General features: G+C 39.1%; 1 protein-coding gene across 5 annotated transcripts in view; it reads left to right on the top strand.

Annotated features, from left to right (window-relative positions):
- The first annotated feature begins 1,814 nt into the window (after positions 1-1,814).
- Atp8b (ATPase phospholipid transporting 8B) overlaps positions 1,815-14,779 on the top strand; it is a 69,090-nt gene continuing 56,125 nt past the window's right edge. For all 5 annotated transcript variants that reach the window (XM_078194546.1, XM_078194538.1, XM_078194521.1 and 2 more), the window contains exon 1: positions 1,815-2,996. The gene's annotated coding sequence lies outside the window, so the exon portion shown is untranslated. The remainder of the gene's footprint in view (positions 2,997-14,779) is intronic.

The following is a 14,779-nucleotide window of genomic DNA, read 5'->3' as shown; positions in this document are numbered from 1 at the left end:
TAGCGTACCCTTGTACTGCTACTTCGTTTGTACATAGGTTAACAATGCTACGAAAATAATCTTGGAAACATTTTTCATTACTGCCAAGTAAATCGAAATAACGACAGCTATTAGAAACAAACACAAATTATTGTCGTACGTAAAAAGAATATGAATCACAAGCTGGCAAGAAAGAAAACAAAAATTACATTAAACGCAGAATTGCTGTTCTTTGGTACTCTAGACTCCTGCTCCTCGATGAAACTCTAGAAAAATTAGTTAACAAGCAAAAATTAATTTATATCTAATATACATATAGAATCGTTTCACAATATAGGGATTATAATTACTAGACTGTGGATTTTATGTATTTGTAAGAAGAATGATCAGATTACCCTCCCTAAATTTCAAAAATCATTTATTATGTAATAACACCCTCGTAGGTTTCCCTGGTTTCTACAACTTATAAATAGAATATTGTAGGATACATAGAACTGTTCTATAAATCACTAAGTAATGCTTCCATTAACATCCCCTTCGAAATCCACCGCTTCTTTCTCCCCTCTACCTACCGAGGCCTAAAAAATATTAACCTGTGTCTCCTTATAACAAGCTATTTCTCTATTTTAACATAACGTACGCTTGGACTAAGAAATCCGTTTAAACACTCTGTAATTAGTAACCAGGCTTTCAACTCAATTTTTATGAACCGTTCTAGGATTCTTTGACAAGAAAGAATTAAATTACTATTTCCTTTCGTAAAAATGAGATAATTAGTTCCGGTTTCATTGATAATTCTCGGTCTGCGGTTACCGGATTTATTTTAACCTAGTCAACCTTTCAAAACTGAATAAATTGTTGTTTCACCGTGGACAATGAAAAGGATAATAGATAATAGGAATAATAGATCTACAAGAAAAAATTGAATATTACTACAATTGTATAATTCTGGAAATGATCCATCCGAGTGTTAAATGATTTTATAATCGCAATGTTTATTCTTCAACGGAATTAATCCTTTCTTGTAGATTACGAAATAATTGCGAATACACGAATAAGATTATATATAAACATAAAATAGTGAATCAATGAAAAGGAACTATGAATATTGATATGTTAATTGCAATTATGTAGCAGAGAAATAACATTGCACTGGCCCCTTCTACGTCTCGAAATTGATGATGACAGCTTTTATGCAGAATAAAAAGTGTATTAATTACCAGAAGCAGGTGTTACATAAACATTTATTTTTTTGCTTAATCATTTTATTAAGTTAATAGTAGTGCAACTGTATCTTGAAACACCTCGAATGTTTTCATAGTTTTGCATATAATTTTCCGACCTTGCTCATGAATACATAAAATCCGCGGTCTAATAACAACAATTACAAGGACAGTAATAGTGATAATAACAGTGGCAGTAATGACAGTAAGACAAGAATAAAAAATGATTGCGTGCAACAGTCGTGGTAGAGCGTTTAAACGAGGTAAATGAATAAAGTAATGAACTTTAATACTATGGGAACTTTTGAGGTTGAATTCGACACTGAACATATTTAAAATGAAACCGAAACCATTCATGTCGACCAGCAGTCGGTCGACAGAACTTTAAAAATCCAGTCCAGAGAGACTGAAAAAATTCGCGACACCTGTACAGGAACGCGATCCACGAGGCCCAATTAAAAGCGACGTGTGCGGTGCGAGCGTACGCGGTTTTCTGGCAGGTAGACGATTGTTACCTGCACGCGGTTCCCACCCCACCGGCTTTCCCCAGAGTTGCTGGAGGGGTGCGCGATAGACTCCGACGACGACGAGGACGGGGAAATGGTAGGCCGCGCGTTTTGCTCGGCAGTCGAGAATGGCGTAAGCTTCCGACCGGACGGCCTTTGCGATCGGTGCTCGCCTGTAACGCTCCATTCCGCTCGTGGATCGCGCACGAGGATCGCGCCCGGCTCGGCGACTTAACACGCGCGAAATCCGGTTCCATTGCCGCTCGGATTGTCGACTGGGAAAAACCGAGCGACCGACCGCGTACGTGCCACTAGTGCATCTTCCTCGATCGACGCTGACAGAATCGCGAACCCTGACGCAGAAACGGAACAGTGCCGGGAGTATCTGTGACGGGAAAGAGATCCCTTCGAATCGCACGTAGATCGAACGAACCGGAAGTGCAACAGCCTGTGTGTCCCAGTGAAAATCGAACACCGAGTCGATCGAATTATTTATTATTATTAGTATTCTTATCATTATTATTACCAACTATTTATAGGCTACTAGACACTACACTTTAAGTAATATAAACGAAATACACATAATTCTGAACAAGATAAACGTTAGAGATAGCAAGATTTTTTTACGACGGATACAGTAGAACTAATAAAATTAGTAAAAAGTTTGATTTCGCTTCTCTCGTGGTGGTTGACGTTTGTTGAACCTCTCGCTGGCGAATGTGAATGAGTTTCCTCCGGTTTCCGCGGTCGATCCAACGCGCGGTTGATAAGGATCGAGACACGGGGACCGCCGCCGGCCGGCTTGGCCCGAGACAGCCCGAACGAGTTCGCGGCAGCAGCGGAGCCCGCGTTTAGCCGCGTTTCGAAACCCGCGATTTCGTGCACGGCACACCGTGGTGTAGTCCTCTGCAAGCGAAGGTGGTGGTCGATTGCTGCGAAGGATCTACCGCAGCCTTGACCCACTGGGACCAATTCGCCGCTAAGACCGCGGGCCCGGCCCGGCCCGTTCCAGAACAATGCCGCGAACCGGAGCAGCCTCGTAGACGGAACAACGTTCAAAAGATTGATTTTCTGGTCCGATTAGGACCGCCCGGCGGAGGCTCGGATAGCCGCAAGAGGATCGTCATCGCCGACCGGTTTTATCAGTGTTTTTGGGAACCATGGGACGTCGATCGGGGATCCCAAGGCTGGAAACGCGGTGAACGTGCGCGAGGTTTCCGGTTGCACGCGCTAGAACGTCGGATGAATCTTCTAATATGCAAAGAGATGACTCCTGGTGGTTCTCAAGGTACTTGCACGATTATTACCTGTAGATTGTGGATGTTCATTGTTGTTTACTTTGTTTTTCCCCCTGTTGTTTTGTTTGGTTTTTCGCTGTTGCCGTCAATGTGGTTCTGTGGAAGGTGGCAATCGAGTTGTTCGCAAAGTAAAATGACACCTTGATGTATCATTTAGTCACTTTACCGCCATACCGGTAAACGAGATGCTAATTTGTAGCAGCAGTTATTTGCGTGACTTTTTACCGTACAGTGGCTATTCGAACAACGCAATTCATATTTAGTTTTTATTCATTTTAAATTATTCTAATTTTATACTGATGCGTTTAAAAAAAATACGCGATTTCGAGATATTCTACTATTTGGTACCAAATATTATTATCTGCAATACTATTATTATTATTATATTTAGAGCACTAGTGATATATCAATAAAAGAAAAACCAGGTTGCCGTCCATAGTCGCCAAACTATTGTTGGGAAAATGAAACTTTAAATGTCCCTTTCTTTAGACTTTACCATTTAGATATGTCTCAGTATCGAATTAGAACAACGACGTTTCGCATAACTTCGTGCAGTCTCTTTATCATAATACACAGATAAGGCATAAGATGCTGAATCACTGGATTGCATTTTATACGCTTCTTATTAGTAGACTGTGGATCTTTATAAAAAATAACGATTGTCTTCATGAATTGCTTGATGGAAGAACTGCATAGACATTTGTTTCGTTTCTTGGTAATTTAAATAATTTGACATTAATACAATAATATTTTCAAATCTTTTAAACGTCTCTTTGGTATTTTTGTGTTTGATCTCTGAGAAAGCTTAGAAGACGAAGCTATTTCGACGATGTTTCAAGTCCCGTAGCTCGAATTCTTTTGGGAGGGGGAGGGGGGCAAAATCAATTTACCGGAATGCAACGCGCGCGAAAGATTCTACGGAAGGTGGAGTTAGTTTTAAAGTTAATTGTTCCGGGCTAGTTTCACGGAGAGACGAAACGGAATTCTGTGAACGTTGGAACAACAATTGGTGTTTCATTATCGAGTGTAGGAGATCCTTGTTGCACGACCTTCGTCTTAAACATTCGCGACTCCTTTCACGTTTCATCCCCCGTGAAGATCACGTTAACTCCATCCGAACAATGTTTCTTCGTTTGAATTTCTAAACTGTCGAATTTTCTCCACCGGTTAAGACCAGCGAAGTTTACTTATTTATTTATTTTATGTAAGTTATTCTAAAAATTAATATAATTTTAGTAAATATAATGTTAGAACAACTTGTAAGACTGTGAGTTTACAAATTAATTGAAGTAACAGTAGCCATGATAGATGTGAACCATCGAATTTTAATTCCATTGAGCAAATTATTCTGATAATGAGGGATCATTCGATATGTATGCACTTCTCGATGAAAAATCTGTTCAAACCGAAAGCTGGCAAAGTGAACAAACTGATTTATACTAATCAATAACGTCAAGCTTTTCAAAGTGTCACACGTGTTTTCATTTATGAAGAGAAAACTGGTCAGCTCTGGTAAAAATGTAGCGTCCGAATGATCGACCACCGTTTTTTCTTTCGCATCACTGTTCGATTCCATTGAATCACAGTGTCTCTTTTACAACTTATCGGTTCTTCCCTGACTCACGTCGCCATTATACGGACATGTACTGTTACCGTGAGTCACTGCGCACGATCCTCCACGCGGTTCGGTAGGATGTTACCGTGGTCTCGAGACATAGCTCCGGTGATTATTGATGAATGGGATTCGGTGCCGGCGAGCGTATAAATTTCAGGTGACGAAACACGCGATCCCCGTTCGAAGCTGTTACTGTGCCACAGAAGACACGAGCGAAGACTCTCTTCACGATACCTTCGCAGTACACGTATTTACGTCTTTTGACGTCGATTGTATCTTTTGTACTTCCTCTGCTATTATTAAGCAGCCAATTCTTAAACAAAATAAACATTGTCCGCGGTAATTGCAAGACACGCGAGCTGTATAGATATTTATATTAATATATTTGTTAATGCTTTAAATGCAAGCACACGACATCCGCAATTGTCGTTAGTAATCAGCAGAAACTCGATGAGAAAATTCACGTTAAAATCGCTGTGGTGAAAATAATGTGGAAACTTCATTAGCACGTTAGCTAGCAGCGTCACTAATGTGTGTAATTATATTTATTATATTTTATTGTATTGTATTTATTATGTTTTATTATATTATATTTATTTAAATTAAATACATACAAATATTCTGCTACATGTTACAATTTGAGGTAATTATATTAACAAAATTAATTTAACGTGAAATGCAAAATGGTATTGTTATCGCACACCTGTGTCGCTGGTAGCGAGCGTATTAATTTTCCTTGACGTGAACGCCTTCCAATGTCCATTTTCTGTGACCATTTCACAGATAATATCGCCGTTTTAGCGGTACAAATTGACAACACTTTTATTTAAATTTTACGAGATAATGCTATCCAATATCTCTGCACACGCACTTGACCTAGTCTTTGTATTCTCTTGTAAAAACAACGTAGGTATCGAGGAGAACAGTTAGTGTATTATTCTCAAATAATTTCCCCTGTAATTAGAGACTGGTCCAGGCAATAACATTTCATCGGCTGTATAACAGACTCTTATCATTGCTTATTGCATACGATCATCTGAACGATTTGTTAGGATCAATATACGGGACCCGCGAGCACTGAAAAGAGTTCATTGTATCGTGCGATCGATCAGAGCAACGTTAACATTGTGCACGCTCCGTTGTCATACGATATCTGCGCGCGATTAAATACGCGTCATTTATTTTCATTCTCCGTTATCGAGCCCGCTCCTTACTGTGCCAGCAATTCCATAACAAAGATAACACGTTACAGAATTTTTGAAATTGGAAACCGACTACATGAATAGATTTGGTATTAAATTTAAATGATTAATTTCTGAACTGCGGTTCTTTATGCAATTTACAAATTATTTAAGTCAATTGTAAGAAACATCAATTAATTGAAAATGTCTCAAATTCCCTCTCCGTTAGATCAGTAACCGTTCAATTACGATACATTATACTGTATCAATTCGCTCATAAATTCGAATTGTCGACCACATACTAATTTTCCTATTCATCATGGTTTCTATCGCTATCTTCCACTCCTTCGTTTTACGAATTAGAAATTTTCTCTTCATCTCGATTATACATGGAATCTATCGTATCTCCTGAGTACGTTAATGTTCCAGAATATTTGATCACGTGATGAACCGACAATGTAAGTTTTGTTCCGGAAAAAAAATGCAGAAGAACGTTCGGGCTTTTGCATATTTGAAGAGCAGCGATAAAGCGAGCATAGAATAGAATGCGTTATCTACTATTTGCTGTTCTTTATCTTTGATCCAGACGTAATAAGGAAACATTATCTGCTGTCGATTTCGAAACGCTTCGTTGTCGGTAAATAAATAAGAATACTGTAAATATTCTTGCCGATTTATACTATCTGTGGAAGTATAACAAAAACTATAAGCGAAGTATAATCTGTCCAAGGTGTTCCTTCCGCTGCGTGACGCAGCATTAGCTGTGCGACAATCCACCGATCAAAGTTCGTAATTATTTGTTTGGAATTATTTACGTCCAGCAACGTCAAACGAGAATGGTACCTAATATTTTACGAATTTTACACGCGTCATTAATGCGTAAATATCCGCCAGTCCATAATTATAGTCGCAATCTTGAATTAACATGTCATTTCAAATGATCTAGTCATTGTTTTCGAGAATCGAACTCGAAGGAAAATTATTCAGCTAGCTTTTCTTTCATGTGACAGAGTGTTATTAAGAAGCTTAATAATTACATTTTTCTGCGCCATTAGCGCGTCGTGAAGTTTGTACGTATTTCTATCAGTCTTTTCTTCATTTCAGGAAAAAATTAAAAACGTACAAATATTTCGTACAATTTTTCTAGAAATTTTCAAGAAATTTTTTCAAATATATATTGAAATTAAATTCTTCAAATAAATACTAATAGTTATTAATGCCGTGTGTTATGTTCGCCCAATTATTTGTCGCTTATAGAAGAACCTAAAGTGAAATTTTCTTCTAAACTCGCCGTCCTAGGCCAGAACTGTTCAATATGTCCCCCCGTCGGGTAAGGGCAAAGCCACGGGTAAGCGTCTTAGCAAAGTGAAGACGTGAGAAAAAAAACGAAGTGTTTACGTTTTCATGCCGTCCTTCCTCTCTCACCCGTATGCATTGCTGTTGTATGCCGATTCGAATATTCTATTTTACTTAGTCTCGACGTGTCCTACAGTCGATTTTTGTCAGCGTCCTTCAGCAAGTAAAGTATCGTTATTGATGGAGTCCCACGAGGAACTATAGAAGGGGTACCGATGCCCTCGAGGACAGTGTTTGTCCACACTTGTAAGTCACTGCCCTTAAGGGCAAGCTGTTGGACAGCTCTGCGCTAGGCTATACTCTATTTATCCTATACCTAAAACCAATGAGTTCAATCGAGCCCACATTTGACAGTAACTGTTACAAGCCGACGGAGACCGGTCGGAGTCTGTTAACCTTGGATACGCCGACGTATTCGCCGCTCCGTCGAAGGTCAATCCAAGAGATCCGTTCGAAAATGATCAAGCCGGGGCGAATGCGATTGACGAAAGGTTAAAAACGATCGGGACGGAATTATCACGCGGAATGCTCTCAGGGGAAGACGCGCCGCGATGGCAAAAGCGGTCGAGTGCGCGGAGATGTGGCTGGCGACCGGCCAATCCGATACCATGAATGCATGCATCACGCGTGCCGGCTGTGTTTTCTAAGTCCTGCTTCCGTCATCGATGGCCACCGGCCGTTGTAACTTTCGTGTTACACCGTGAAATCGACGAAACGCGTTACGTGCGAACGCAAAACTCGCGGCTCTCATACATCACCTGTCTAACCACCTGTCCCCGGAAAGCTTCTTATCCGATTGCTGATATCATCGAACACTATACAATTCTATCACGCCGACGAATCGATCGTCCTCCTATTTAGATCGCCGACTGTCCAACGAATAACAGCATGCGCCGCGATTGCTGCAGAACCTGCCATTTTTTTCTCGAATTGGTGCGTGGAAGCTTTTACTTTCTTCTTCCGTCGCGTTAGGCTTCTAAACGCATGGTCTATTGTACGCCATTGGTTTAACTCGTATAGACTACGGGCATACGTGCTTACAGATTTTAGTGAAGCATCGCCATGCATTTAGTGTCTTTTATTGGCCGATCGTGCAAATTGTGCAATTATTAGGCTGCAGATCTTTCTACAGAACATAAATTATCAAAATTAATTGTAAGGGATGTTGTCTTTTCTCTTAAAATAATTGGAATAAGTTGAAAGTAATGTTACAATATCCTTAGATCCTTTTCTCAATAACAGTTGCAAACGATCAGCAAAAGATGCAAAAGACAGTTGCACAATTGTAATACAACCCAGAAGGGTTTGATTCTACGTGAAAAAAATAAAAAAAAAATTGGTGTAATATCTTTCTGTGCAATTGACTAGTCTTTATCGCAAGGTCAATATTATAAGAAAAGTATATTCCATTTGTCAGAGTACACTTGACAGGAAAAATAATTTTATAATTCATTAGTCTCAATGATGTTGCGCTTTGCATACAGCTCCATACGAACGATGCAATGCAGAATTAATTGGATAAATGCAGTACGTGGAATACATTGAACTGACAGATACAAAATCGTTGGTGGTTTACATTTTTTACTGTCTAGAAAAGCTTCGATACCTTGAGTTTAAACATCTTAATATATTCTCCTTCAAAGTACTGAACGGACTGCGTATTCATGACATCGAGCACATGGTACGTTGTAGAAAAACGTCTACACGAACTATAATGAATAGTGTCTTCATTTCAGTACAACTTTAAAGAATCTTAAGACTGGAACTACCAAACCAATCAAGATAACTGGTTTCTCATTTTTTCCATTACACTTCCTTATATTAAAACGTTGTTTCTATGAGTAATTTGTAGACAAACTTCTTTATTCAAGTGTATATGTTATAATTAGATTTTCTGCATTCATTGTGAAATTAAATAGTTGCATTTTAAAATAGCAGAAAGAGGAAAAGAATTAAAAAATGTCATTATGTTATTCTTGATTTAATAAAATGATTGCAGAAAGAAAGGATATACTATTTACTTCCTATTTCTTGAAAACGTTGCAGACAATTTTTATTTTGAATAAATATTCGCTGTCTGATTATAATATAAATCATACAAAGCTTAAATAAATCTAATCTAGGTATCGCTACGAAGCGATATGTACATACATATACATTGATCGCGTTCAGGGCTCGATTCTAGTATTAAAGCAAACCTAAGAACTACATATTCTTCTTTCTTTAAAACCTCCTAAAAGTTCACAATGAATTCACAACATCAACCAGCAATCTAGCAACAGTTTTGCGTTGTAAATGTTGATAGTCGTATGTTGGTAGAGACTTGAGATTTTCCTCTACTCGTCGTAACGATATGAGTGTCTCGTCGACACCTAGCCGCCTAATTATTTCAAGCCGGCTGTCATGCACGCTGGATCGGGAGCGGTTCTGTAAAACCGACTTTTCTTGGTCGATAATTTTAGATCGGTTATTCGTATATCAGCGGAAAGTGAGTCATCGGTCTTAATGCGCGTGATCGGGACGGTCTACCGAAAATCCTGTCCCTCTATCCGTCGGCTATGTCCCTGCACTGCCATCACGACAGTTCCGTCGCCGCCATTAGCCGTCGGTTCGTTTTTCTTGGAGTTTACCCCTGGTTTCAGATCCCCGTAGAATAGCCGGAACTTCGGCTACGAAAATACCCCGAAGATACTTGTCTTCACTGTCTTCTTTACTTTCCTTCGTCCCCTTCTATTGTGTTTTCCGTTTGCTGTGGAACACGCTCTCTCTCTGTCTCTCTCTCGTTCTCTCGCTTGCTTACTTGCTTGCTTGCTCGCTCACTATGAAAGACAGCGAAATCGTGAGCTCGGAGATTGCTCCGAAGCCTATTCTAGCTACGAATTACCTCTGGGTCAATAGTTGCACAATCGAGCGATATTAACTCGGGATCATGGTCGTTGAAGACTTATTAGTCGTTTATAAGGCTGGTGCCAGTCCGTGGAACAGCTGAAACGGACACGATTTTGTTTGGAGAACGATGGCCAGGAGTGGCAGCTGTAATCCGTTCCGATGTCTGATCTGTTTGTTGTAAATTGGCTGCGGAATTTATCGCAACGTTTGACACACACTTGAAAAGTGTATCAACTACGTTTATTTGTTTACTGGTTAGCTGTTGAAACATGTTCACGTTACTGCGATTACTAGACTGCGGATATCTTCATGCAAAATACGAATTTTCCTCGTCCGTTGTGTGAAACAAAAATTGAATGAAAAGGTATTTCTTCTTCTAATTATGTTAACTCTTTGTATTCAACTGGCGGCTCCGACATACTACTTAAAATTGTAACGTTTCAAAATAATTTTAACATTACCAAATTTGTGTAATTGTTGACAAGATTCATAATATTCAATTGCTGAGAAGGGGATATCAAATTCAGATGAAAATCTTTTGCGGTGTACGCTTCTATCATATAACCTTCTGGGCTATTAGTAATTTTAACAAACAAGTGGCAATGATATTTCGACGCTGGGTAAGCAGTCAAACGGTAGACGCGCTCCTCGCGGAACGTTCGCATCCAATTTCAAAACAGACCATGACTTTCCCGAACATTGCCGACAAACTGTCAACAAAATGTGTTCAACAAAGGTTGGCCAATATTCGCTCTTCTATAAATGAGAATATAAAACCCTGCCGTAACAATTTATTTTCGTAACAAAATTTCGGCCACTTCGATCTTTTTGAATGTTCTATTTACTATTCTAGTATGCTATTACCTTCTACCTCGAAGGAACACTGAATTAATTTGATAATAATAGCAATAGTAATAGCAACAACTTTGTGTATGGACAGGATAAAGTCTTTGTTCTTGTAGGAGAATGATGGATGAAAAATTCGAAACTAAAGAATAAGTTACGTGCAGAAAGTCAGTGGAAAGAAAAAAGATAATTTTGATCACAGTGAGAGTAAGTAATAGTAATGTATCAATCACGGACGGACGGATAAAATACAAAAACTTGATACTGAAGAAAACCTGAAATATAAAAATTCAAGAGAAAGGAAAAAATACTTTTGGTCAAAGAAAACGAATGTCCCGGAGACCGCTGTGCAACGTAATGTTACAACACGGTCGCCGTTACAACAGAGACATCGTGTGGCTATGGCGCTACTGTGGTAAGAGGCCTGTCGCGGGAGCCGTCCGTCGGATCGTACGTGAAAGAGAAACTGTAAAAAGCGTGTGTGGCTCCGGGTGTCCGTCGCGAATGAAGTCGCTTGTGTAACGCGCGGCCGTTTGTACACCGATCGGTCCGAGAGGAGGTGGGAAAATCGTTAACGTGTGGAAAACGTGCTCGCCGACACGAGCCGGATAGGAATTATTGGTCAGCTTTCAGACGATAAACGGTGACTGGCGCTTGCCGGGTAATACACCGGTCGGGATTTCGTTATCTGGACTGCTTTACAACGCGGGATGTTTGGCTGTATGATATATGCACCGGTTCGAGATACGTTTGCTCCTTATCGTTGTCAAACATTTGCCACGGTGATGCGGCACAGAAATAATACCTTCCTCTTCGAGCGCGTCGGTCGTATTCGCGAACCAAGAACCTCGTGTAAGGTGCGAAGAGGTTCTGGGAACATTAGGTTGGCCAATTAGACCCTTGGGAACGGCGACACTTCGCGCCATTCCGTATTTTTACGGAATGATTCCGAGTCGCGAACCTTACAGTTCTTATTTTTGGTATTAGATCCGGAGAATTGCGTGTACTGTAATTACTGGGAAACCATCGAGAAGGTGTTTATTAACGCTGTATGACGTGCGACGGTTTCCGAGTTTTCGTTTTACAATTATTGTGAAGATGCAATTATGGGAAAATTAATCAGCACTTATTCAAGCATTCGAATCAAAGGATAGCATTACAGTAACTTTTAGTTTTAATGACATTTTTCTGCTTAAACTTTTACATTAACATTTTAATTTCGTATCTTGCTTTTATCTTGTATTTAATCACACAAATCGTCGTTATAGATACATAATGATGTAACTAAAGAATTTAGAAACAACAGATTTGAATACAAAGACGGAGCGAAGCAATTTTAATTTAAAAAATCGGCGAATAAACGCTTACGTCAGAGAAACAATGAACGTAACGATGCACTCGCTCGGAAAAATGAAGCGATCTATCAACGTTTTCGTATGTTTCTTTGTTCAAATTTTCGAACTTAATTTCGTAAAAACGCTGACTACGCCTATGTTCTCTTAAATATTGATTTTCGGAATTCTCTATTTATTCAGATAAGTATTATACAAATAGCGTTCACAATATTCTTATTCAGTAGTTTTTCTCGGTAGCAACTTATGTGGGAATCAAACAGTAACGTTCCTATTTCGAGATTTCGCAATATCGTTCTTCTTCGTAATAGGACGGGTTACAGTTCTACCGTTTCACACGAGAAGGACCACTCGAGAAGGGTGGACTCTCGGCGATACAGCAATGATATTACCCATGCTGATAAACCAAAGTTCCAAGGTTGTTGCAGTCGGTCATAGAAGAAGTTTGTCCCCGAGATTTTGCAATACTGCATTACTTACCTGGTGTGCGGTTGCATGACGCTCTTCATTACATCAACCTTATACGCACACGATAAACGACGAAACTTGGGTGTAACGGAACAGATAAACTACTCGGAAAGTCAATACCACTTTTGAGTGCAAAGTATCAATTTTGTTTCGACGAAAAACAGCGCCGGTGCACGCTATAATGCAAACGGTCACGTCCAACCATTAAGTAAATGAGATTACTCGTTTGCACGTTGAGTTAAAGAAAACATCGCATGACGAGATTCTTTTCCGTAATATTTATTTATTTGTTTAATAGCAACGAGTTAAATGCTCTTTTAATTTTCCTACAAAAATTCAGCATAGTAACAGTAGTTATAATGTAGAAATAATAGTCGTAATAATGAAGTAACAGTAATAATTATAATAATAAAATAATAATAATTGTAATAAAATAAAAATCTTAGTAAATAAAAATCTTCTGCTGCTGTGACAATGAGGAACATCTTTGTTTCTTTAACAATTTTATTAAAACTATAATCGATTGATGCTCTGTAAATCTTGTAATATTCTTATTATCTCAAACTACGCCTATTCATTCTCGTTATAAATGCATTAAGATTCGCAGTCTATTTATTATTTCGCATCGAGTCCTGAACGAAACAAAACAGGACAAACTTTCAGTTCGATAAATCGCACGAAGCGGAGCAACGCTTTGTCAGATTCGCAATGGTGCGATAATAAATCTCGATTGTTCAAATCGAGTTTCACAAACGTGAAAGAAATGAGTGACTTACTTTTTCTCGGCTTTGCCGTGCCCACATTTCCTCGAGTTGTTTTTAAACGAACCGGATCACCTTGAGTGGCCATTTGCCGCGTATCAGGAATGAACTCGCTCGGTCTCAATCCCGCTGACGATTCCCCGCCATTCGAATAATTAATATTTCCCTCGATTGCCCAGAATCCACCGGTGCTGTTTGCTCTTCTTTTCTCGTCGACCTCGCCGTTAGGCGACTTGTGTTCTCAGCGCGAAACTGGAGTGGACGTTTCCTAGAACCGTCGCGTCCTCGTCGTCGTCGTCGTCGACGACATCGTAGCCCGTAACATTGTTTAAGCGCAATCGAAACAAATTTCCATCGCGCCGATTAGTTTACGAGACGCGGCATATAGTATTTACATAATCGTTCGCCTCTTATCGCGAACGAGCGCTCAATAAAACCAGTTGAGACGATTCGAGATACAGTCGGCAGGGAATGTCACAAATTTTGCAGTGTCATAACATCCCGAACGATCTTTGAATCTTTAAATACTTCGTCCACATCTTTTCCGACATTATGTTACGCAATGTGAGATAATTACTTGGCAGAATTAGCATCGATCATTTTTTTCCAGCGGTATGTATTTTCAGTGTGTCTATGTTGAGGCATGGAATAATTGCATCATTGTGCGGTGCACAGGATATGAGTTTACTTAATTAGATGCAGGAACGTGTTGCATTCGAATAATCGCTGTATTGTTGCTCGTTGCGGGAACTGTAGAAAGTCAAAAATTAGGATAACCTTTTTTACCAGCCTTTGTTAAGATTGACTTCAAACAATTTAGCTGAAAAGTAAGTGCTGATACTAGTACGAATTCTTCGGACAAAATTTTGCAAATGTATATTTTTATATCATTTTTCACGTTAAAATAACTGGAACATGGATTTTTCAATCTAGTAATCTTCTCTCTCGAAAAAGACAATCTTTTCAATAAAGGATATGGAAGTTGGAAAACAAATTCCTGCATAATTCGATTCAGCGCAAAAAATGCTATGAAAATATATACTTTCTAAAAAATGAACCTCGATTAACCGAACAGAATATTCTTCGATCTTTATTATAATAGATCTTTGATTATTCCAAGTAGTAAAACTATGAAACCATAGGAGGATCTCGATCAAACCTCGATCTATCAACTTATCCTATTATATCAATAATTAATCAAAAATAAAAAGAATTTAACTATAAATTTTGAATTCGAATAATTGAAGTTCTACTTGCTACTCTACTAAATGTCACCCCTTAAACGCGCGAAATCCGCAACCTAGT

The sequence above is a fragment of the Augochlora pura genome, chromosome 2 (genome assembly GCF_028453695.1).
Source record: "Augochlora pura isolate Apur16 chromosome 2, APUR_v2.2.1, whole genome shotgun sequence".
Lineage (NCBI taxonomy): Eukaryota > Metazoa > Arthropoda > Insecta > Hymenoptera > Halictidae > Augochlora > Augochlora pura.
The sequence above is the reverse complement of the archived record's forward strand: the minus strand, read 5'-3'. Positions and strand labels throughout refer to the sequence as shown.